This window comes from Phocoena sinus, chromosome 20 (assembly GCF_008692025.1).
Source record: "Phocoena sinus isolate mPhoSin1 chromosome 20, mPhoSin1.pri, whole genome shotgun sequence".
Lineage (NCBI taxonomy): Eukaryota > Metazoa > Chordata > Mammalia > Artiodactyla > Phocoenidae > Phocoena > Phocoena sinus.
The window spans coordinates 41,907,267-41,917,163 of NC_045782.1; positions in this window are offsets into that span (position 1 = coordinate 41,907,267).

The window sequence follows — 9,897 nt, forward strand, 5'->3', positions numbered from 1 at the left end:
GAAGAACTGAAACTGGGGGGTGGGGGACAGGAGGAGAGAAAGCTGGTCTTTGTAGCTTGTGTATATCCCCCTTAGCCCTAGTGCCAACCCCACTCAGGCACCCTGGTGCTTGGAAGATTTGGGGGGAGGGCTCTAGTGGATTTCTCCCCCTCTTTTTTGCCGTGGGTGGAAGTGAAGGTGAATGAGAAGGAAGGTGGCTGAAGCCTTACTTGGCTTTGGGAAGAGAAGTATACTTCTCTTGTATGAGCGCCATCTCATGTCTCCAACACTAGTTCCCTACGAGGTTTGCGGGGGGGTGCACAGCATCTCAACAAAAGCACAGATGGTCACTGACTATGTTTTTGTTTTTTGTGGTACGTGGGCCTCTCACTGTTGTGGCCTCTCCCGTTGTGGAGCACAGGCTCCAGACGCGCAGGCTCAGAGGCCATGGCTTACGGGCCCAGCCACTCCGCGGCCTGTGGGATCTTCCCGGACCGGGGCACGAACCCGTGTCCCCTGCATCGGCAGGCGGACTCTCAACCACTGCGCCACCAGGGAAGCCCATGATGGTCACTGCTTATGAAGGATTCAGAATCCTCCTGGCTCCTGAGCCCCCCTGTGTAACCAGGGTCGTCATCATTAGGGACTTCCCTGGTGATCCAGTGGTTAAGACTCCGTGCTGCCAATGCAGGGGGGGGCCCGGGTTCCATCCCTGGTCAGGGAACTAGATCCCACACGCATGCCGCAACTAAAAGAGCCCGCGTGCGGCAACTAAGACCCGGTGGAACCACATAAATTAATAAATAAATATTAGAAAAGAATCATCATCATTAGGACGTGTCATCTTCCCACCCACACCCACCCCACCACCCCAACCTCAGAGCTGCGAGAGTTCATCCAGTTAGGCCAGTCCAGTAAAGGACAGGGGCCAGAAACTACTTGCAGAGTTAAACCCACAATGTGAAGAATGCTCTGTTGGTGGTTTGGGTAAGTAGCCCAGCTTGATCTGGTGAGAGCAGCCTTGAACAACTGGGGCAACCTGGGGATCTGGCTCTGCGTAGCACAGCTGTCTGGAGCCCGGCTGACCCGATGGCCTGAAGAATGGGGGTCAGAGAGCCGCAGGTGTTCACGTAAAACCCAAATGACAGGAAAAATGGGAGTTTTGGCAGGGACACAGCTTAGACACTGTTTTCTGGCTGACCAAGTTGGAGCGAACACTACGAGAACTTCCCTCTGATAAAATGGATCTGCAACTGGGGCAAGAGAAGGGGATTCAAGAGTTAAGTTTCCTGAATTTGCTGAAAAAGGAAAAGCCTTAATGGGGAAGCTCTGCAGGATTTTCTCACTGTAAAGAAGAAAAAGGACAATGAAGACATGTACTAACATGTGTCTGTGCACCCCATCCCACGACTGGCACACCCATGTGGACAAGTGTGCACACACAGGCAGGTGCACACAAAGCCAGGCTCAAGCCCCAGACGGGAAACCAGCAAGTGCGAGTGGGGTCCAGGGAAGGGTGGAGGGTGACATCTCTTCTGCAGTCCGTCTTAGTTCTTTCGAAGCCCTGATGTCCTGCAATGTGTTTACAGAGCTCTCTTATATAAACCTCAGGGGTGGGCACACTTAGTTACCAAAGAGCGAGCGCACGAAGCATAGTGCTTCAGGGGAAAGGCAGGACTAGATCAGAATCCTGAACCTGGGGCATCGGGCACTGGACCAAGAAAGAGCCTGGTTCTCCAATGCCCTCTCCTCACCCCCTACCCCTTTGCAGGGAGAGATCTTCCAACAAGGGCTGCCCAAGATTCAGGGGCCAAATCTCTGGAGGTCCTGGGTTCAGAAGAGAAGTCCTGGACGCTGGTCTTTGAAATCCTAGCCATCCTGCTTCCTGGCTCTGTGACTCTGGGGAAGTAACTCAATCTCTCTGAGCCTTAGTTTCCTCATCTATAGAATGGAAGCCATAGTACCCATAGCTTCCATGAGACGATGAGTATAAAGTAGCTGACATAGTGCCTGGCATGTGATAAACAGCCAATAAAGATAATGATTATGATTATGATTATTTTTGTTTAGGGTGTGAACTCTTCCCCAGCAAGATATATTTGGTTCTCTGAAAAGGGATCTTGGACAGAAAAATAGTAACTCGTATTTGCAAAGCATTTTGTAGGTTTCAAAGCACTCTCCTAATCAGGACAAAAATAACGTACCTCCTGTCTAATGAGCGGAGCACTGAGCCCCCACCTCGCTGAGGAAGGTTTCATTACTGCTCCCATTTTACAGGTGAGGTAACTGAGGCTCTAAGAGGTTGTCTGAGGTCACCCAGCCAGGAAGGGGCAGAGCTAGGATTCAGCCCTGCCTGTGACTGCAGCCTTCCCTCCACATGCTCTTGTTTGCTGTCCACAACAGCTCGGTGAGTAAGAGCACACACTCTCCCATGAGCCTGTTTACAGGAGAGGAAACTAAGTTTCCATTTAATGGACTTGCCCCTGTTCATCCTTTCAGTGAGTGTCTACTGGGAATCTCCTGTGGGCCAGGTACCGTGCAGGCACTGGGGTGAGCAAGGCGATAGCAGAACTGGAGTCTAGCCCGGCCTGCAGCCCCGGGTACTTGCACTGCTCCTCAGGACCACTAGCCCTCGGGTATTGAGGGTCTCAGGGACTAGGTCAAACCCTCTGCTTCCCTTCCTGAGTCAGGGATGGAATATCTGGGGTCAGTTGTGCCCTCACTAGCAAGAGGTCCTCTGGAATGGGGGACACTAGGAAGGGCTTACATCACAACATCCACTTACTTTCCCACTTGTTTGTCTGAATCCAGTTCACACAGAGCCATGCTGGTCTGGCTTCTGGGAGTCGCTCTGCCCAAACTCTCCCCAGACCCCAACTCAGCAGCAGACCAAGAGCAGCCTGGAGTGTTAGGGGAGGTTTAGAAGGGACAGTGAAGCCTGACAAGTGGTGGGCACAGACAAAAAATGGCCACATCCAGCATTCCAATGTTGGGGGAAGGGGGTGTGCGTGGGAGGGTGGGGGGGTGGGTATGTGTGTGTCACACATTCTTTTTTTTTTTTGGCGGTACGTGGGCCTCTCACTGTTGTGGCCTCTCACAGGCTCCGGACGCGCAGGCTCAGCGGCCATGGCTCACAGGCCCAACCGCTCCGCGGCATGTGGGATCCTCCTGGACTGGGGCACGAACCCGTGTCCCCTGCATCGGCAGGCGGACTCTCAACCACTGCGCCACCAGGGAAGCCCTGGGTCACACATTTTATACCAAGGAATTTGGTGGGATCTCTGAGTAGCATTCCTTGAGTGCCGCCCACGATCCTCTCTTGCCAATCAAGATCTTACCAGGTACATAGGATGTCCAGAACCCCGAACCCAGCGCAGGGCAGGCCAAACCAGGCAAGTGTCCAGGTCTCTGAGATGGCAGCTGGGGCGGGGGTGTGGGGTCTCTACCCTGAGGCAGCATCTGCTTACCCCTGCAGCTCTATGGCGTGACAGAGCTCCATCACTACACTACCCTCGAGGACCAGAACTGTCTTCTCTGTGTGTGTATTTTCTGTGGTGCCGAGCACGATGCTTTATCCTGTTTAGGAACATCACAAAACTTGCTTGAATTGAAGACACAGCCTCTGCTTTCAAGGGGCGTCATGCATCATAGGGATCAAAGACATGTAATGAAATAAACAAAACACAAGGAGGGTAAGTGTTCACTTCAGTCAGATGCAAATAAAATTCCATGGTAATGACTCCCTTTTTAGGTGCTAATATTGCCATTTAGAGAAGATCTTCCACATGCCAGGAATGGTGTGAAGCACTTTTCATATTTTATCTCATAATCCTTTCTATTTTGTTCATAACCCAGATCTAATAATTCCTGCAAGGCAGAGACTGTTCTCATCTCCACTGAAGAGAACAAGGCTCAGACTGTTAGGTCATTCCTCTGAAACCACAGTTAAGAATCAATGGAACCAGAGTCCACATTCAAGTCTACCTGAGTTCAAAAGATATTTGGAAAGTGAAGAGCTGGCACATTTTATGATTTTGATTGAAATTTTGAAATTACACCATGCCTTGACTTTTCTGTTTCATTGTTCAGGATGTGGGGATATTTTGGGGAGCACTTCTCACTTTTCTTTGTTGCAGAATGTGATGGTGACCCCTTAGTCATGAAATAGTACCACTACTGATGATGAAGATGTTGGTGATGATGCAGAGAAATTAACGACTCACCACCATCATTAAACAGACTATAAGTTGACAAGAAAAGTTACCCAAAACACTAGAAGTAGAGAGGGAAAGAGAGGGTTATGTCGAGATGGTTGACTATATACTCACTCCATCCAGCCCTGAGTCATTATAAACACTGGGACAGATATTAAAGAAAATCTATAGCATTGCAGGAAAACATAAGGGGTGCCCTCAGTGGACTAGAAACCATGAAGATACCCTGGAAAATAGGTGTCAGATTAGGTCAGGTCGGAAGGGGTACTCACAGCTCACAGATCAGGAAAGCAAGGTCTGCCACAAAAGGTGGGAACTGTTCCAGGGTGCGCCAAACTGGGGTGCATGGGCAAGGGAAGCAGGTGGAGTCACTCCTGGGGTACTGCAGAGGTTGTAGTCAGAAGAATCAGCTTCCTCTCTCCTTGTCCCAGCACTTCTTGCCATCAGAAGCAACTCTGAGGCTTTGTCATGAGCAGGGCACGAGGGATGATACAGAAAAGGAGAAATTATTTATGGACATGGTGAGCTTAAGATACACTGATCTGTAAAGATTAGAAGAGGTTTACAATGGCAGTCAGAGGGCATACCTGCCCCAAAGACTGCTCTGGGTCCTTGATGCCATGGGCCCTGTCTCCCCTGGAACCTGCCTGTTGTGCTCCGGACTGCAGACTTAGATAATGAGATGCTCCACTTCTAAAAATGTGGCTTTACATTAACTTTCCTGCAATGTATGTATCGGCAGTCACATGTGTACTTACCAAAAGGGTGAAAAACTCCAATGAATTGCCATGGAGATGAAACCTGGAATGAGGTTGCCATGGAAACAAAACTGTTTCTAAAATGCCACATCACCTTGGGGAAGTAGGAAGCTCCTGTCAAAGACTTGAAGCTAGGTCTTCCCTGGTGGCACAGCGGTTGACAGTCCACCTGCCGATGCAGGGGACACGGGTTCGTGCCCCGGTCTGGGAAGATCCCACATGCCACGGAGCGGCTAGGCCCGTGAGCCATGGCCGCTGAGCCTGCGCGTCCGGAGCCTGTGCTCCGCAACGGGAGAGGCCACAACAGTGAGAGGCCTGCGTACTGCAAAAAAAAAAAAAAAAAAAAAAAAACACTTAAAGTTAGGGCAGGGCCGGGTGCTCTTTCATTTTCTTTTTACTTCTTTTTTTCTTTTCTTTTCTTGCCATCCCCAAAGGCAAGGGATTTAAATTTTGAAGACTTTGATTCAAGCTCTGGCTGTGCCATTAATAAGTCATGGGAATCAGGTATCTGAGGGCCCTGAAGAGGTGTGAGGAAGAGGGCTGCTGGCCCTCCTCTCTGGCTCTGTATTGACCTGCCGTGTGACCTTGGACAAGTCATTCTATCTGTTCCTGGGTTTCCTCCCATACAAAGCAAGGAGCTGGACTAGGTGGTCTCTAAGATCATTCCAGTACTTTTCTCTCTCCCATGACACTCTGCCTCGAGGGGCAACCAGCCTCTCAAGTAAATGAGGCCAGCGGAGCTGTCTGTGGTGCTGAACATCTGTCTGTTGAGCTCCTGGGCCACATCCTTTTCTCAATAGATCATGGCTATTCTCAGCACTCCCAGAGACTGGCGGACTCAGGCCGCCTCCATCAGGAGTCCAGGGACCTGCTTGCAGCTGGGGAGGAGACTCCAGAGGGTCTTGGAGTTCAGAGAGCACTGGAGGAGGAATCTAGAGGTGTGCTCCCCGCCTGACTCTGACATTTGCTGTCAATGGGTTTTTGATGAAGCCACACTTTCCCTGTGGACCTTTGTCTTCTCATCAATGAGACTAAGATGGGGACTAAGATGACCCCTAACACCCGATGGGCCAGAATAGTCCTGGGAAGCTTGCCTGGGCTACAGGGGACAGGAGAGCCCATACATATTCAGCCAATCCCCACCTGTCCCAAGGCTCAGGCTTCTCTAGTAGGACTGACGATGATGAACAAAGCACACTCCCTTGTTAGGAACATATGTTCTTTTGTCTGGAAGAAAAGACAGGCCGTGAGCAGATGTAGCATTTACATTTTCTCAAGTGACAACTGAACACTGAGGATGATTAGTGCTTGTCATGAAATGTGTCAAAACTATAATAAAATCTCCAACTTGTATCATCCACCTACTTATCTGATTATCTTTCCAGAATCTGCTTCACTCCTCGGTATCACAGGATGAAAAAGACAAAGAAAGGAAAGCTCAAAGGGAGTTCACACTAGGAGGGACACAGACACCACAATTCGCTCTGAAACATGTTTTTCACCCTTCAACTCCCCCATTTGTTGACATAATGGGATGTTTGGGAGTGTGGAGTCCATAATCAAGAAGGGCCCCTTGGGGGCTTCCCTGGTGGCGCAGTGGTTGGGAGCCCGCCTGCCGATGCAGGGGACGCGGGTTCGTGCCCCGGTCCAGGAAGATCCCACATGCCGCGGAGCAGTTGGGCCCGTGAGCCATGGCTGATGAGCCTGCGCTTCCGGAGCCTGTGCTCCGCAACGGGAGAGGCCACAACAGTGAGAGGCCCGCATACCACAAAAAAAAAAAAAAAAGAAGGGCCCCTTGGGCTTCCCTGGTGGCGCAGTGGTTGGGAGTCCGCCTGCCGATGCAGGGGACACGGGTTCGTGCCCCGGTCCGGGAAGATCCCACATGCCGCGGAGCGGCTGGGCCCGTGAGCCGTGGCCGCTGGGCCTGTGCGTCCGGAGCCTGTGCTCCGCAAGGGGAGAGGCCACAACAGTGAGAGGCCTGTGTACCACAAAAAAAAAAAAAAAAAAAAAGGGTCCTTAATTCAAGTCCTGCTTCTGCTCCTTATCAGCTATAAGACATGCTTTCCAAGCTTCAGTTTCTTCGTTTGTAAAATGGGGGTTAATGACACATACCTCTTTTTTTAAATTTTTTTATTTCTTGTGGTACGCGGGCCTCTCACTGTTGTGGCCTCTCCCGTTGCAGAGCACAGGCTCCGGACGCACAGGCCCAGCGGCCATGGCTCACAGGCCCAGCCGCTCCGCGGCATGTGGGATCTTCCCGGACCGGGGCACGAACTCGCGTCCCCTGCATCGGCAGGCGGACTCTCAACCACTGCGCCACCAGGGAAGCCCTCTTGTCTAGTATTTTATTTCCACCTTTCTTTTTTAAACTCTCCCCAAAGTAGTCGTTATAAATCTTTTTATTTTTAAAATTACATACAGTGAAATTCACTTATTTCTGGTGTATGGCACTAGGTGTTTTGACAAATGCTTCGAGTTGTGTAATCACCAACACAGTCAAGATACAGAACAGTTCTACCAGACAAACACAGTTCCTCATGCTGCCACTTTGTAGTCAAATCCTCCCTCCTTCCTTTAACCCCTGACAATCACTGACTTGTTCTCCGTCCTTATGGTTTTTCTTTTCCAGAATGTCAGATCAATGGAACCATGAGATAAATAGCCTTTCCAGTTTGGCTTCTTACACTTAGCTTAAAGCATCCACATTGCTGCGCGTACCAATAGTCCGTTCTTTTTTATCGTCGAGTAGTATTCCATCATATGAATGCATCACAGATTTTTTAAATTAATTTTTGATTTTTATCTATCTCCAGCTGAAGGACATTTGGGTTGTATCAGTTTTTGGTGATTATGAAAAATCCATCACAATCATGTACAGTTTCGTATGCATGTGTACAAAAATTTTTCATTTCTCTTGGGTAAATACCTAGAAGGGGGATTGTTGCGTCATATAGAAAGTATATACTTAACTCTACAAGAAACTGCCCAAGTGTCTTCCACAGTGGACGTCACACTTTGCATTCCCATCAGCAATGTGCAAATGTTTTAGTTGCTCTGCATCCTCACCAGCACTTGGTAATGTCAGGGTTATTATAATTTTTGTATTTTATTTGTACATGTGTCTTTCTAGTATGTGTGTAGCAATATCTCACTGAGTTAAATTTCTATTTCCTAATGAATGGTGGTGTTGAAAATCTTTTCATGGGCTCATCTGTCATCTGCATGTCTTCTTGAGTGAAGCGTCTTTTGCTCAGTTTTAAAGTTGGGTTGTTAGTTTCTGATTGTTGACTTCTGTATAGTTTGGATACAGTCTTTTGGCCGATTGTGATTTGTGAATATTTTTTCCCAGCCTATGCCTTGTCTTTTCATTCTCTTAACAGAGTCTCTCACAGAGTTCCATACCTCCCCCAACCACTGCCACCCCCACCACCGCTACTGTGTCCCCAGTACCTAGCTAGCACCTGCATGGCAGGGATGCCACAGGTGTCTGTTGAGTGGATGATATAATAGTGAATGAAGAGGTGACTCACTCTGGTCTGGGCTTTGCATCACTCAGGTCTATTGCCTTCTTGCGCTGGTTCTCTGCTCTCCAAGTGGCTTTCTGATCTTTATTTTGGCTTCCCTGGTCTCCTGACTCCAAGAAAGGAGTCCCCAGAATAGTGAGCATGGGTAGTCCAGTGACTGAAAAGGCAGCCTCCATCCCTTCCATCCTGAGTTTAGGAAGTGATGCTCTGGTTGCTCATCACTGAGTCTGGTCAGTCCAGAGAGGCTGTGGCCACTGTTGAGGGTCCTGGCCCAACGTCTGGACCCTAATGAAGCCTGGACCATGATGGTCACTCTGAAGTCCACTCTGTGAGGTCCTGCCTGAGGGCCCAGACAACCTTCCTCAGATGGCACCTCTCTTGCATCTCTCTCTTCCCTGCTCAGTCCAGAAGGTGAGGGAGGGAAGTCAGCTCCAGGGTGGGAGGATTGGCTTCTGGGGACCCCCAGGGATGGAAGGACTTTCCGTGGTTAGAGAGATAAAAAGGGAGGAGAAAAGTTTTGGGGGTGGAGAGTGGGAGGGCAAAGGAGAGAGCCTGGAACAAAAAAAGTGTTCAGGAAATACTCTAGCTTAATCCCTTCTCACCATTATTCAGTGTAAAGGGATTGCTATCTGTGGGGGTTGGTAGAGAAGTTTTATTTCCAAATGCTGCAGAGCCTTCTTTGCTCTAGAGATAGATTCAACTTGCCTTCTTTCTTAGTTCCCCAAAGAAAGATGGAGAACTTCTCCTTTCTCCAGGGTTTTGCATGCAGTGTCAGGAATGCAATGGGGGACCTAAGTGTGGTCGTGATCTACAGGATCTGAAAAACAGTCAGTGGTTCTTGAGCACTACCAGACAAAGAGAAGTAAACTTAGAAGTTGGGGTGGGGTAGTGGTAGATTTAGGCTTTTCCAAAAAGGAAAGCAGAATACTTTTCCTTTTGAGTCAAACCTCTTCTGAAAAATTTAAAGACTGGAGGTCATGCACTTTGCTGACTGCTCTCAGTCAGTCTGTCCATCTGTCTGCTGCTAGGAAGCAGGTGATGCTTCTGCTGCTAAGGCACCCTCTGCCCCCACCTTCCCACCAGCTCCCTGGTACTGCTCTCTGGCCACACTCAGGTCTCCCCTTGCATTCCTGACACTGACTCGCTTGTCCCAGGCTCTGCCTGTGGAGGAGAGCCTTGGGCACACCTAATTTTGTCAAGCTGTCCTGCCTGGACACATGGAGACCTCTTGTCTTTGCATTGGAGTTTACTTTGGTAAAGCATTTCCCATCTCACACTACTCATTCAGCCTTGTACTAGTTCTTCAAGGTAGGTTGTACATTTCACTGTTGGGGAAACTGAGGGGTCATATAGCAAGTTGGGGGATGGAGTGGGCTAGAGCCCATGTTCTCTCAACCCGCATCCATGTGGGGGGTTTTCATG